Source organism: Giraffa tippelskirchi, chromosome 7 (genome assembly GCF_054371585.1).
Source record: "Giraffa tippelskirchi isolate mGirTip1 chromosome 7, T2T-mGirTip1v1.2.pri, whole genome shotgun sequence".
Taxonomy (NCBI): domain Eukaryota; kingdom Metazoa; phylum Chordata; class Mammalia; order Artiodactyla; family Giraffidae; genus Giraffa; species Giraffa tippelskirchi.
In genome coordinates this window covers 76,905,874-76,922,084 of record NC_137281.1, presented here as the reverse complement: position 1 = coordinate 76,922,084, position 16,211 = coordinate 76,905,874, and the positions used below count along the sequence as shown (strand labels likewise).

Sequence of the window (16,211 nt, the reverse complement as noted above, 5' to 3'; positions counted from 1 at the left end):
TCCGACTCTGTGGGACCCCATAGATGACAGCCCACCAGGCTCCCCCGTCCCTGGGATTCTCCAGGCAAGAACACTGGGGTGGGTTGCCATTTCCTAGTATGTTATGCTAAATTTTCTTGTCTTGCCTTAAAACTTAAATTTTATCCCATCAGTTCTATTTTTAATTTTATAAGGAGCCACTGTACTCTTTTCCTCAGTGGCTATACCATTATACAGTCTTGCCAAGAATGTGCAAGTGTTCCAATTTCACCTCATCCTCACCAACACTTGCTATTTCTAATGGGTATGAGTTGATATCTCATTGTGGCTTTGGTTTGCTTTTCCTTAAAGTTTAGTGGTGTTGAGCATCTTTTTATATGCTTGTTGGCCATTTCTATATCTTCTTTGGAGATATTCAAAGAAGTCTATTCAAAGAGTCTATTCAAGTCGTTTATCCATTTTTTAATCAGACTTTTAAAAAGTGTTGAGTTGTAGGAATTCTTTATATATTCGGGATATTAACCCTATTCAGGTATATGATTTGCAGATTTTCTCATTCCTTGTGGTTGTTGTTTAGTTGTTAAGTTGTGTCTGACTCTTTTGCAACCCTATGGATTGTAGCACACTAGGCTTCTTTATCCATGGGATTTCCCAGGCAAGAATACTGGAGTGGGTTGCCATTTCCTTCTCCAGGGGTTATTCCTGACCCAGGGATCGAACCCACATCACCTGCATTTGTAGGCAGAGTCTTTACCACTGAGCCATCAGGGAAGCCTTCTCATTCCTTAGTTTGTCTTTTTTCCTGACTCTCTTGTTTGTTTTTAAGATATTGGAGCTGAGAGTGATTTAATGATTTGTGAAGATAACACATACCTTTATTGGAGCCTTTATTGGACTTGAACATGGGTCCCTACTCTCTACCTAATCTCCTTCTTTCACTATCTCACCCCACTCTCTATCATTTGGCCATATCAACATTAACAGTAGTTTGTCCTATGTCAGTTGATACTGTGTAGGTAAAGAACCAAGCAACAGAATTTTAACTGGTCCTTTGGATGACCCAGCCTCTTAGTGCTCCTCTCCCATTATCCAGTGGTGATGCTTATAGAGATATAGAACATAGCTTGGTGCCTTTAGCTACATTAATTAGCTAATTAATTAAATTTGTTTTCAGCATCATATCCTCCTTAAAATGTTCTATTCTGTTCCTTAAAAATGTTTCTAAGAATCAGAACATGTTCTTCAAAGGCTATTTATTCACTTTAACAACTGCTCACTATTTCATGGTGATGATAGCCGATGGGTTTTTCTACCATATTTTAAAGAAGAAACTAATCAGATGGAGTGAGCTTCTGTGCTCTCCAAATTAATCCCAAAGCACTAATGCTAATAGATTCAGACCATTGCCTTGTATGGTGCTTGACACAAAGTAGGCCTCCAATAAATATTTGTCAAATAAATGTCATGATGCTACAATGAAGGGAGAGGATTTGCAGGGAAAGCTGGTTCAATTGTTTGATTTAGCAGGGGAAAATAAGCAGTATTTTCCACATTATAGCCTCTGTGGAAATTGATTTTATTGGTCTCATTCTTCATGTCTGAGGCTTTGGGATGCAGCATCCTTGGGAGGAGATGGGAATAAATCTCTCCAAAAGAATGGACACAGTGAGTGCAAGCAGCCTTTCTGGTTGGATGTTGAAAGGAGCCAAGATTTGGGCTCTTTTGATCAAAGCAACTTGGTTCCCTGCTCTACTGTGGGAGGCTCTGAAAAGGAGTTCTTCAAACAACAGGAAACTATTTAGCCTTTCAGCATCATTTCTTTTCAACAATGACCCTTGAGTAAATCACTGAGCTTTCCTGGGCTTTGGCTTCCTCTTGTCAACAACAATAGCATCAAACCAGAAGAGTTATTCTCCCTGGGCTCTAAGATGCTGTATTTCTATTTTCATTGGAGAGAAAATCTGGAAAAATAAATTTAGCAGATCTGAGAGTTATATGTAAATACTCTATTTTAAATCAGATCCTCACAGTCATTAAATTTGATGGAAAACTTGAATAGATTTTCCCCCTTTCTAGTGTTGACTTCAATCATTATCTCTAACTTGCAATTTCAGTTTATAACCTCAATTAGAAAGAAAGCTCAGCGCTGAAGAATTGATGCTTTTGAACTGTGGTGTTGGAGAAGACTCTTGAGAGTCCCTTGGACTGCAAGGAGATCCAACCAGTCCATCCTAAAGGAAATCAGTCCTGAATATTCATTGGAAGGACTGATGTTGAAGCTGAGACTCCAATACTTTGGCCACCTGATGCGAAGAACTGACTCATTTGAAAAGACCCTGATGCTGGGAAAGATTGAAGGCAGGAGGAGAAGGGGACGACAGAGGATGAGGTGGTTGGATGGCATCACCGACTCAATGGACATGAGTTTGAGTAAACTCTGGGAACTGGTGATGGACAGGGAAGCCTGGTGTGCTGCAGTCCATGGGGTTGCAAAGAGTCGGAAACGACTGATCAACTGAACTGAACTGAGCATCAGTTATGCATTCAACATGATATATATCTCATATGTATGGTTTGATTCTCATGTGAGAGTACCATAAGGATTTTTTATTGTTGTTGTTCAGTCACTAAGTCATGTCTGACTCTTTGTGACCTCATGGACTCTAGCACGCCAGGCTTCCCTATCCTTTGCTATCTCCCAGAGTTTGTTCAAATTCATTTCCATTGAATTGGTGATGCTATCTAACCATCTCATCCTCTGTTGCTCCCTTCTCCTTTTGCCATCAATCTTTCCCAGCATCAAGGTCTTTTCCAATGAGTTGTCTCTGTTTCTAGTCAATTGACTATTTGATTTCTCTTGGTTAATGTGGTCGTGTTATCTGGCTGCCTACTAATCTTTGACTATCTTTCCTATGTTTGGGGGTAATTTCCCATTTTAGAAGTCTTGCCTCCTCAAGTTAAAATCCCCCCAATTCACTTTCCCAGATTTTCTGACAGCTAGGATTATCAGGTCCATGACTGAGGCCCTGCTAATCAGATACATCAACTTGAGAGTATGAGTGAGAAGCAGTGGATTTATTGAAGCAGGCACCATGTAGACCCCTTATTTGAAATGGGTGTGGCCAAAGCAGCATTGATGGAGGGAGGTGGTCCTCATATTTGTTGTCAGCAGTGGGCTCACCCATGGACTGGTTTGAATGTTCCTGGTTAAGATCAGTCTGATTCTAGTCCTCCTGAAGGTTCTTTGAACTTCTGAATAATCTTTAATAAACCTTTTCCTGCTTAAACTTGATAGAATGGGTTCTGTTGCTGGCACACCAGAACACTGGCTGATAGAATTTATTTCTAAGATAATCTCTCATGTGTCCAGGGTTTAAATATTTACTTTCCAAGGCAAAAAATAATCTTTGAATTATCTGTTCTTAAATTCAATTTTTTAAGTTCATAAAATAACTGTTCTTTTTCCTGTTGCTTTATGTGTAATATTAGGTTGTCTATTTGATGTTTCTCTTTTTTCTTGAGGTAAGATTATATTGCTGTAACCTTTCTTCTTAGAACTGCTTTTGTTGCATCCCATAGCTTTTGAGTCATTGTGTTTTCACTGTCATTTGTCATGTTGTGTCATTTGTTTCTAGGAATTTTTTGATTTGCCCTCTCTTTTTTTTAGTAACCTATTGGTTATTTAGAAGCACATTGTTTAATCTCCATGTGTTCATGTTTTTTTTTACAGTTTTTTCCCCTGTAATTGACATCTAGTCTTATAGCATTTTCATCTGAAAATATACTTGATATGATTTCAATTTTCTTAATTTACCAAGGCCTGATTTGTGACCCAAGATATGATCTATCCTGGAGAATGTTCCATGTTCACTTGAGAAGAAAGTGTTGTTTTTCTGTGTTTTGATGGAATGTCCTGAAGATATCAGTTAGGTTCATCTGATCTAATGTGTCAATTAAGGCTTATGTTTCCTTATGAATTTTCTGTTTTGATTATCTGTCCATTGGTGTAAATGGGGTGTTAAAATCCCCTGCTATTATTGTGTTACCCTTGATTTCCCCTTTTATGTCTGTTAGTGTTTGCCTTATGTATTGAGGTACTCCAGTGTTGGTTGAATAAATATTTACAATTGTTGTGTCTTCTTCTTGGATTGATCCCTTGATCATTATGTACTGTCCTCCCTTATCTCTTGTAATCTTTGTTTTCTCTAAAGAAGACACACATATGGCTAGTAAACACATGAAAATGCTCAACATCACTTATTATTAGAGAAATGCAAATCAAAAACTACAATGAGGTATCACCTCACACCTGTCAGAATGGCCATCATCAAAAAAATCTACAAACAACAAATGCTGGAGAGGATATGGAGAAAATGGAACCCTCCTATACTGTTTGTGGGAATGTAAATTGATACAGCCACTATGGACAACAGTATGGAGATTTCTTAAAAAATTAGGAATAAAGCTACCATAAGACCCAGGAATCTAAACTGGGCATATACCCTGAAAAATCACAGTTGCAGCACTATTTACAACAGCCAGGACATGGAAGCAACCTAGATGTCCATTAATAGATAAATGGATTAAGAAGTTGTGGTATATATATATATATATATATATTTATGTATGTATATACATAAATATATATACATACAATGGAATATCACTTAGCCATAGAAAGGAACAAATCTGAGTCAGTTCTAGTGAGGTGGATGAATATAGAACTGTTATACAGAGTTAAGTATGTGTCATAAAGAGAAAAATATGACATATCACATATATATGGAATTTAGAAAAATGATACCATTTGCAGGGCAGCACTAGGGCTGCAGATATAGGGAACAGACTTGTGGACACAGCAGGGGAAGGAAAGGGTGGGACAAATGGAGAGAGTAACATTGAAACATATATATACCATGTGTAAAAATAAGATAGCCGGTCAGAATTTGCTGTATGATGCAGGGAGCTCAATCTGGTGCTCTGTGATGACCTAGAGGGGTGGGATGGGTGGGAGGTGGGAGGGAGGTTCACGAGGGAGGGGACATATGTATACTTATGGCTGATTCATGATGATATATGGCAGAAACCAATACAACATTGTAAAGCAATTATCTCCCAATTAAAAATAAATAAATTTTAAAAATGCTTTAGTAACAGTTTTTTTTTCATTCAGCAAATCTTGTGCTCAGAGCTAAAAAGGATATGGGTGATTAGTAAGTCACAAGCCCTATCTTTGAAAGCTCACATCTGTTTCAAAGCTGAGCCTCTATTGCTGGATGACTTAATAATTATAAGAGTGCATAATATTAATGAGCACTTATACTGCTCCAGGCACATGTGTTAACTCATTGAATTGTCCCAGTAACTCTATAAGTAAGTACAGCTCTTACTCCTACAGATGTGGAAAACAAGGAATGTCTCTAAGCTAAGCTGCTTGTTCAAGGCCAGATAGTAAGCAGCAGAACTGAGATTCACACTTGGGTGATCTGTCCCCAGACTGCACATCCTTACAACCCTCCATGGCAATAAGCTTGAGCCACTGTGAGACTTTCAATTTAGATAATACTGTTAATTTTCATCATGTTTAAAACTGCTTCCCTCATTATAAAATTGAGAATCAGCCATCATGATTAGAGCAGGAAAGAGTAAAGACTCCTCCCCCGATCTCTTTTTCTTGAAGACAAAACAGCCCCCAGATGGGCGATAATCTTTTCAGTTTCCGTGGGTACAGCTAAGAGGAATAAGAACTTTCAAAAAGATGATTTAAATCTTATACCTCTCTTGCCTTTCTCTGACATCTTTGTGGCTTATTCTCAATGCAGCAACCAAAGTAATCCCGTCCTCTCTTGGTTCAAAACTCTACAGTGTCCTCTCATATGATTCAGAGTAAAGGCCAAAATCTTTGTTAAGGCTACCAAGTCCTGACATAATGAGGCTTTCCTAACTTCCAGATCTCAGGTCCTGTGGCTTGCTCATTGTGTCTCCTGGTTCCTCAGCTGTTCCTCGAAAATATGGGGCAAGCTGGCTGCCTTGGGTTTTGACCTCTTTGGACTTCTCCAAGATGTCCACGTGTTGCCTTCCTTATCTCCTCCTGGTTTTTTCTTGAAAATAACCTCTTGAGTAAGGGGTCTCTCTTTCTAAAATTTCAACCTCACCTCACTGATACAGGCTCTAGGATGACCAACTTTGGCCTAGGAGAGAGGGGTTTCCCAGGACACAGGACTTTCAGTGCTAAAACTGGGTTTGTCCCAGGCCAACCAGGCCAGTTAATCTGTGAATTTCTAGAACAGTGTCTGACTCATAAATATTTATTGCCTTAATAAATATTTATTGAAGAGAATGAATGAATGAATAAGTAGGTAAGAGAAACAAGTACTTTCAGAGGGGAGTGAAAAGGATTATTTATTGCCCTTGAAGTCAGAAAATATAGGTATATCTGTTACATTATAGCCATTTGTAAGGCTTCTTCAGCATGGAAAGAAGCCCACATTTCATGAATGGGGAACCGATATTTCTTAATCTACTAAACAGAAAGGTTTGATTTATCATTTTGCTGTTACCAAAAGTAGTTTGTAACCATGTGTTCCACACTCATCTTCTCCAGAAACAGTTAAAATGGCTATGTTAGCTTTACTTTTTTTTAGACTTCAAAATGGTTTCCACATTTTAAAAAATACTTATGTGTTTATTTTTGGGTGCTCTGGGTCTTCATTACTGTGCATGGGTTTTCTCTAGTTGCAGAGAGTAGGAGCTATTCTCTAGTAGTGGTGTGCAGGCTTCTCATTGCAGTGGCTTCTCTTGTTGTGAAGCACAGGCTCTAGAGGTTCGTGGGCTTCAGTAGTTATGGCCCATGGGATCAGTAGTCGAGACTCGTGGGATCCAGAATGCAGGCTTAGTTGCCCCCTGTCATGTGGGATCCTCCCAGATTAGGGATTGAACCAGTGTGTCCCCTTCATTGGCAGGTGAATTCCTAACCACTGGACTACCAGGGAAGCCCTGGTTTCCACATTTTAAATGGCAACGATGTATTTTTAAAGGTGCAGTTTTTTCCCATTGGTAATGGTCCTGAGTGCAAACTGCCCCCTCTACCCTAACGCTTCTTCTAGCTACTCCAGCCAGAATCTGCCTGGGGTTGCTTCCTAAGCCATTCTTCTTGTATAATAAGCTGTTCCAATTCCCAGTGCCTCTTATTTTCTTGCACCAATCTCTCCAACATCAGCCTCTTCAAACGAACACAATCTGATGCTGGTCTGTCATATATCATGTACTTGTTCCTCAAAATATTTTTGGCAAAGTGAAGTGAAGTGAAAGTTGCTCAGTCGTGTCCAACTCTTTGTGACCCCATGGGCTGTATAGTTCTAATAATTCTGTATTAGACTGTATAGTTCTAATATAATTCTCCAGGCCAGAATACTGGAGTGGGTAGTCTTTCCCTTCTCCAGAGGATCTTCCCAACCCGGGGATCAAAGTCAGGTTTCCCGCACTGCAAGCGGATTCTTTACCAGCTGAGCCACCAGGGAAGCCCAAGAATACTGGAGTGGGTAGCCTATTCCCTCTCCAGTGGATCTGCCTGACCCAGGAATCGAACCAGGGTCTCTTGCATTGCAGGTGGATTCTTTACCAACTGAGCTATCAGGGAAGAGAATTCAACAAAGTAGTATAAAGACAGTGACTTACTCATCTTTGCATCCCTTGACCCTAGCATAGTTTGTACATTCACTTGCCTACTCATTCATTCATTCAACATATCTTTTTAAAGTTCTACAGTATGTCAGGTACTGGGAATACATCAATTAACAAGACATCTTCTCTGCCCCCTCTAGTGGGGACAGGCAAGTAAACAGGAATGATCAGGAGAGTATTAAAACTACATTGTACTTATTCACAATAAATATAGGATACTACAGAAGCACCTAGAAGCAGGGGGCAGTTAACTATCAGAAGTCAAGTACTAGGAAAATGTTTAACTAATGGATGAGTGAGTGGTTGGGTGAATGAATGAATGAATATAACTGGTATGGGAGAACAGAATCTTCAAGGTGAATAGTCACCATCACATGGAAAGATGCTTCTCCAATTTCAGTATTTTGAAAAGGTCAGCTCATATAAATCCATATCATGAAAAATACAACTTTTATTTCCCCCTCTCTCCTCTTCTCTCCTTTCTCTTCTGACCAAATAGCAGAATGAAATGAAATGTGATTGTCAGAGTGCCAGCAATGCCTGAGTCAGCAGGCCCCCATCTACTTTGCTCAAGACTCTAATAATGATGTCAGGCAAAATTGCACCCTTCTGAAACTCTTTTTCGCATTTTCATCATTGATTAGAATATCTGCTCGTCTTCAAGGCAGCAGGCTGTACAGCCAAAAGGGGTTGCTTAACTTTGCTTACGATTTTGCTCAAGGGTATCAAATTCTGGCTGTGTTCACTGCAAAGCAGGAATTGTTTTTCCAGCTGAACTTTGCCTCTTAGGTTCAGCACATCTCTTCGATCCCCTGTGATTGTTTCCATGCCAGCTCTTTGCAGGTCTGCATTGCTGATTCTACACACAGCACAGCAGGGTTTATCCGAGGGCCATCCACTATTCCCAGTAACTCCCCAGTAAGGTAAACATCTGCTGTGGAACTGGAAAGAGCTGGTTCAAACCAGTTGTTCTTAGTTTCACTGATCATGTTTAACTTTTTACAATGACCTTTTCTTAATTTCCCTGTACCAAGTCAGAACCTGTAAGAATTCTGCTTTTGAAGAAAAGCCTCATTTTTTTCTAATTTTAAAATTTATTTTTAATTGGAGAATAATTGCTTTCAATATTGTGTTGGCTTCTGCCATAAAACATCGTAAATCAGCCACAAGTACACATATGTCTCCTCCTTCCTCAACCTTCCCCCCACCCCGCACCCCATCCCACCCCACTAGGTTGTCACAGAGCACTGGGCTGAGCTCCCTGTGCCCATACAGCAGCTTCCCACTGGCATCTGTCTTACACATGGTAGTGTATATATGTCAATGCTACTCTCTCAATTCAGCCCACCGTCTCCTTCTCCCACTGTGTCCAAAGTCTGTTCTCTATGTCTGTGTCGCTCTTCCTCATTTCTATATGTTAAAATAGTTAAAGTGAATTATAAATAGTAACTTAATATTTTAGAATGTACCAAAAAATTCATATGCATCTTTGAAAAGTAAGGACAAAATTAATTCAGATTCCTTAATACCCAGTCCATATTAAATTTTACCCAATTCATACCTAAAAGGCCTTTTACAGTATGTTTGTCAAATCTAGGATCCAATACAAAACCGTGTATTGCATTGGTTTGTTTTATACACGTGTGTGTGTTAGTCGCTCAGTCGTGTCCAACTCTTTGTGACTCCATGGACTGTAGCCAGCCAGGCTCCTCTGTCCATGGGATTCTTCAGGCAAGAATACTGGAGTGGATTGCCATTCCCTTCTCCAGGGGATCTTCCCAACCCAGGGATAGAACCTGGGTCTCCTGCACTGCAGGCAGATTCTTTACCATCTGAGCCATCAGGGAAGCCCTTTATACATGTCAGCTCTCCCAATACACTGGCTTGTGGAATGGACCAGGCCAGCTGTCCTGTAGAATATATGATTCACCTGACTGCTTCCTTGTGGTATTATTTACCTTGTTCCTAATCATCTATATTTTCTCTATATTGGAAGTGAGATCCAAAGGCTTGATTAGAGTCCAGTCAGGCACCCTTGGCTGGTACATCATTGATGATAGTGTTTCTCATTCTGTATCATGACAGGACTCATAATAACTGATTTTCCCTCTTGCAATCAGAAATCTTGATATAAACTTTAAGATTATAAAAAATAAAATTTTTATTTCATTGGAAAAGTAGTAACTACCCATATTAACATATTTGAACACTAAAAAAGGTATCAGAGAAAAGGAAGTCTTCTACACTAAACTTTCAATCACAAGTTTCCCTTTCCTAAGAGGGAAGGAATCCTCCCAGAAATATTCTACACACACGTAATGGGAGCATACTTTCACTTAGAACTTATCTTGGGGATCCTTCCATCTCCATACATGTTGAGCTCATGTATTCTTTTGCTTTTTAATTTTTGAATGTTTTTTATTGAAGTATAGTTGATTTACAAAGTTGTGTTAGTTTCAGATACACAAAAAAGTGATTCAATTATACACATGTATATATGCTGCTGCTGCTGCTAAGTCGCTTCAGTTGTGTCCGACTCTGTGCGACCCCATAGACGGCAGCCCACCAGGCTCCCCTGTCCCTGGGATTCTCCAGGCAAGAACACTGGAGTGGGTTGCCATCTCCTTCTCCATGTATATATGCATATATATGTATATTCTTTTTCAGATTCTTTTCCTTCATAGATTATTACAAGATAAGTACAAGATATTGAATGTAGTTCCCTGTGCTATCCAGTAGCTTCTTCTTGTTTATTTTATATATAATATTGTGTGTATATTAATCCCAAACTCCTATTCTTCCCCACTTCCCCTTTGATAACTACATGTTTGTTTTCTATTTCTATTTTGTAAATAAGTTCATTTGTATCATTTTTTAAGATACTACAAATAAGCAATATCATGTGATATCACAGCTTGTATTCTTTTGAATGACTCCATGGTCATTATCCTGAACATGGTCCATAAATCACTTAGCTAGTATTTCACTGATGGATATTTTGGTGGTTTCCAGACTTGTGTGAGTAAGTAAGTGAAAGTCGCTCAGTCGTGTCCAACTCTTTGTGACTCCATGAACTATACAGTCCATGGAATTCCCCAGGCTAGAATACTGGAATAGGTAGCCTTTCCCTTCTCTAGGGGATCTTCCCAACCCGGGTATCGAACCCAGGTCTCCCTCATTGCAGGCAGAATCTTTACCAGCTGACCCACAAGGGAAGCCCTTCCAGACTTCTGTGTTTTTGCACAAATATGAAAATAATTGTAGGTTACATTCTTAGAAATGACATTGCTCATCCAAGGGTCTAGGAATTCTAAATTTGGATAGATATGGCCAAATTATTTTACAAATAGTTCCTACAAGTTTACAATTCTACAAAAAGATATGTATGATAGTATCTTTTCCTTTACATCCTCATCAATGCCAAGTATTATCAAATTTTTTGTTTTTGCTAATAATAGATGAAAGAATGTCTTATTGTTTTCATATGCATTTACCTAATTTTGAATGTGTTGCATATCTTTTCCTATATTTAATAGGTTAAGGTAATCTTTTTTTTCTAATTTACAGGTTAAGGAAAATCTCCTTTGGTATATCAACTGTATGTAAATATTTGTGGCAGGATATTGGATTGCTTTATACACAATAATAATTTATAGATTAATAAGAAAGAAAAAAACATTGTTCTTTCCCCTGTCTTTTTCCTGCAGTGGAACGATGAAGAGCAAATACATTCCACACTTCCAATAAGGGTGCCTTTTAGGAATATGGACCTCATTTCTCCATTATATTCTGTCTAATATACTGTTACATCAACAGAGCAAGAAGGAAAGAGGGTTTCCAGAAAATTGTAAAAGATTATAGACATTGGAGAATGTAGAGAGGAGATGGTATGAGTTGCATGTGGGCTATGGGAGCTGAGAGTTAACCCCCAGAAGTTTCCCAAGAAAGGAGAGGACCTGCTGCCTAAGAAGGAAAGAGTTAAGTTGGGCTCAGGAGGTACCACATTAAGGGATGTTGTGTCAGCACTCAGAAGTTGCCTGAATTCTCTGTCAGTGCCTGCAGACTCACTACCATCACCTCACATCATCTGTACCAGGTGCCCTGTGCTTCAAGGGGCACCTACCTCACAGCATCATATCCTATAGTGGAAAAGTGATCATCAGGCAAGGGTGATGATGCTAGCACTGACCCCAAGGCTTTGCTTGGTCCCTAGCTGTGTACATCTCCCTGTCATAATGCCTGTGTGCCCAAGAACCCAGGGTAGAATTCTGAAAGCCAATCACATAGGCAAGCCCCTCACAGCATTTGCATAGATGGGAGGATGCTTGAACTACGATGGCTCAAGACCCCTAACTGCAATAGTGATTAAACCCTTGTTACACATTATTTCCACTTGACTTTACCTTTGTTTAGAGTATTTCAGGTTTTGTGCACACATTTAAATTTTTTACATGGTGAAATTTATGTTTTTTTTCTTTTATGGCTTTTCTTTTACAGATTTATGCTTCAAACTTTGATCAACCTTGAACTTGTTCTAACAGATCCAATTTTTTCTTTCTAGGTGATTGATCAAATGTCCAATATTATTAAACAATTCATCTTTTCCTGACTGACCTGAAATACCTCCTAACCAATCCAGCTTTTCCTTACCGATTACCCCTTTATCTCTCTCTTTCTCTCTCCCTCCCTCCCTCCTTCCCTCCCTCCCTCTCTCTCTCTCTCTCTCTCACACACACACACACACACACACACACACACACACACACACACACACACACACACACAGAGGCTTCCCAAGTGGTTTAGTGGTAAAGAATCTGCCTGTCAATGCAGGAGATATGGGTTTGATCCCTAGGTCAGGAAGATCCCCTGGAGGAGGAAATGACAACTCATTTCAGTATTCTTGCCTGGGAAATCCCATGGACAGAGGAGCCTAGCAGGCTATAGCCCATAGGGTCACAAAATAATTGTAGATGATGTTCTATTACCTTTCAAACAAACCCAATGTTTTAAAAACAAATTCCATATATATATATATATATATATATATTTAATTTTTGTGATTGATTTTGTTCTGTATGTTTATAATGTAATTTTGAGAGTCTAACCTCTATTCTAGGTTTTTAATCTTTGCTTTTTGATATTTGCTATCACCTTTATGAATCTAATCTTCAGTACCCATTTTCACTTAGGGATTTGATTACTGGCTTGATTGGTCTCTCCCCTTTTGACTCTCCCTTTCCTCCTCTGGGTCACCTCTATCTCCTTCTTCCCTTTCTCTACATAACTCTGTGAATCTCTCTGGGTCTTCCTGGCTGCAGAGAATTGCTTCACCATTAACCTGGGGATTTTATCTTCTGTGTGGTATGGATAGAGAAGTCCTGAGGCTACTGTAAGAGAAGGACTGAAAGTCAGAGGCAGGAAGCTTAACTCCAAAACTTTAGAACATCAGAGAACTCCTGATTCCAGGAACATTAATAGACAAGAGCTCACCCAAAAGTCTCCACACCTGCACTGAAAAACAAGCTCCACCCAAGAGCCAACAAGTTCCAGTGAAAGATACACCACACTAATTCTCCAGCAAACAGGAACACAACCCTGAACATTACAAGCTGGGCTGCCCAAAGCCATACCAACTCCATAGACACCCCAAAACTCACCACTGAACACTTCATTGCACTCCAGAGAGAAGAGATCCAGCTCCACCCACCAGAACACAGACACAAGCTCCCCCAACCAGTAAGCCTTGATAAGCCACTAGTCCAATGCTATGCACAGGGAGCAGACTCCACAGTTAAGAGGAACCACGAACTTCCAGCCGGCAGAAAGGGCACCCCAAACACAGCAATCTAAACAAAATTAAAAGGCAGGGAAATATTCAGCAGGTGAAGGAACATGGTAAAAACCCACCAAACCAAACAAAAGAGGAGGAGATAGGGAGTCTACCTGAAAAAGAATTCAGAATAATGATAGTAAAGATGATCCAAAATCTTGAAAACAAAATGGAGTTACAGAAAAATAGACTAGAGACAAGGATTGAGAAGATGTAAAAAATGTTTAACAAGGACCTAGGAGAAATAAAGAAGAGTCAATCAATAATGAATAATGCAAGAACTGAGATCAGAAACACTCTGGAGGGAACCAACAGTAGAATAACTGAGGCAGAAGAGAGGATAAGTGAGGTGGAAGATAGAATGGTGGAAATAAATGAAGCATAGAGGAAAAAAAGAAAAAAGAAAAGAAATGAGGACAACCTCAGAAACCTCTGGGGCAATGTTAAATGACCCAACATTCTAATCATGGGTGTCCTGGAAGAAGAAGACAAAAAGAAAGGGCATGAGAAAATACTTGAAGAGATAACAGTTGAAAACGTCCCTAAAACGAGGAGGGAAATAGCCACCAAAGTCCAAGAAACAGGATAAACCCAAGGTGAAACACCCCAAGACACATATTAATCAAACTAACAGAGATCAAACATGAAGAGCAAATATTAAAAGCAGCAAGGGAAAAGCAACAAATAACACAAGGCTAACAGCTGATCTTTCAATAGAAACTCTTCAGGCCAGAAGGAAATGGCAGGACATACTAAAAGTGATGAAAGAGAAAAACCTACAACCAAGATTATTCTACCCAGCAAGGATCTCATTCAGAATTCAGATATGAAGGAGAAATCAAAAGCTTTACAGACAAGCAAAAGTTGAGAGAATTCAGCACCACAAAACCAGCTCTTCAACAAATGCTAAAAGATCTCTAGACAGGAAACACAGAAAAGGTTTATAAAAACAAACCCAAAACAACAATGGGATCATACTTATCAATAATTACCTTAAATGTAAATGGGCTAAATGCTCCAACCAAAAGACAAAGATTGGCTGAACAGATACAAAAACAAGACCCCTATATATGCTGTCTACAAGAGACCCACCTCAAACCCAGGGACACATACAGACTGAAAGTGAAGGGCTGGAAAAAGATATTTCATGCAAATAGAGACCAAAAGAAAGTAGGAGTAGCAATACCCATATCAGATAAAATAGACTTTGAAATAAAGACCATGATAAGAGACAAGGACACTACATAATGATCAAGGGATCAATCCAAGAAGAAGATAGAACAATTATATATGCACCCAACATAGGAGCACCTCAATATGTAAGGCAAATGTTAACAAGTATGAAAGGGGAAATTAACAGTAACACAATAATAGTGGGAGACTTTAATACCCCACTCACACCTATGGATAGATCAACCAAACAGAAAATTAGCAAGAAAACATAAGCTTTAAATAATTCAATGAACCAGTTAGACCTAATTGATATTTATAGGGCATTTCATCCCAAAACAATGGATTTCACATTTTTCTCAAGTGCACACAGAATGTTCTCCAGGATAGATTACACCCTGGGCCATAAATCTAGCCTTGGTAAATTTTAAAAAATTGAAATCATTTCAAGCATCTTTTCTGGTCACAATTAAAAAAAAACTATTAAAAATACATTCCTACTATATATATATATATTCCACTGATTTTTAAAAATTCATATTCAGTGCCTTTAATAACTAGGTTATATATAGAGATTATCTGGCAAGGCCACACCTTTCTTACTACCTCTCTTTTTCTAATTTTCTCATGAGCCCTACAATATCTGCCTCCATGTGATCTTGAGGTTTGCAAGTCTATTTCCCCTCAATCTTCATGATTTTTCCCCAGGGATTTTATTACATTTATTAATCAATTTAGAATAACTTTGCATCTTAAAATACTATCTTTCTCTTTATGCCCATGTGTATAGATTTCTTCATCTTATTTTGCATCTTCAAATTTACTTCAACAACTCTTATGCATTTTTTGTAATATTACTCCTTGATATTTAATCATTTTGCTGAAAATATAAAATAGATCTTTATGTCCACTATACTTTCAAAATAGTTGTTGAATGTGTATGGAGAAGTAATGACTTTTGTATATAACATTTTCAACCAGTCATTTTACTGAATTCTACTGTTGTTTGTAAGAACTTACCAGATCATCTTGAGATTTCTAGCTATGTAATCATTTCATCTACATAAAATATAATTTTCACTTTTACATTGTTTTAAGTTATCTAAATGTATTGTCTAGTATTGCCAGACTAAGGTAATAACAGAGAGGAACTGAGCATACTTCCTTGACTTTATTTGGGGGCACTTTATTGACCTTATTAAATTGGAGTTAGAACCACATGGTTTGAAATAATTTCCCCCAATATGTTTTTATTATTACCTAAAATTTGATCCAATTATTATATAAACTTTGAATCTTTCAGTGTAGGAAATCTATTTTTTAAAGACTTTATTGGCTATCTGTCTCTTGGAAGTTTTATCAATGTCCATCTCATCAATATTCTATTCTGAACATTGTACTTATTATACCCAAAATGAAATCTGTGTGTTTCATAAATCTAGGCTGACTTTTGTCATACATACATATATATATACACACATATATGTATATTACAGAGAGAGAGGAGAGAGAGAAGGAGATGGGGAGAGAGAGAGAAGGGGAGAGG

At 38.5% G+C, this 16,211-nt stretch overlaps 2 protein-coding genes across 4 annotated transcripts in view; one reads left to right on the top strand and one right to left on the bottom strand.

Annotated features, from left to right (window-relative positions):
• Positions 1-16,211, top strand: part of DMGDH (dimethylglycine dehydrogenase) — a 155,374-nt gene that overhangs the window by 46,637 nt on the left and 92,526 nt on the right. The window lies entirely within an intron of this gene.
• The window catches only part of LOC145512319 (betaine--homocysteine S-methyltransferase 1), a 52,960-nt gene that overhangs the window by 35,629 nt on the left and 1,120 nt on the right, over positions 1-16,211 (bottom strand). The gene's annotated exons all lie outside the window — the stretch shown is intronic.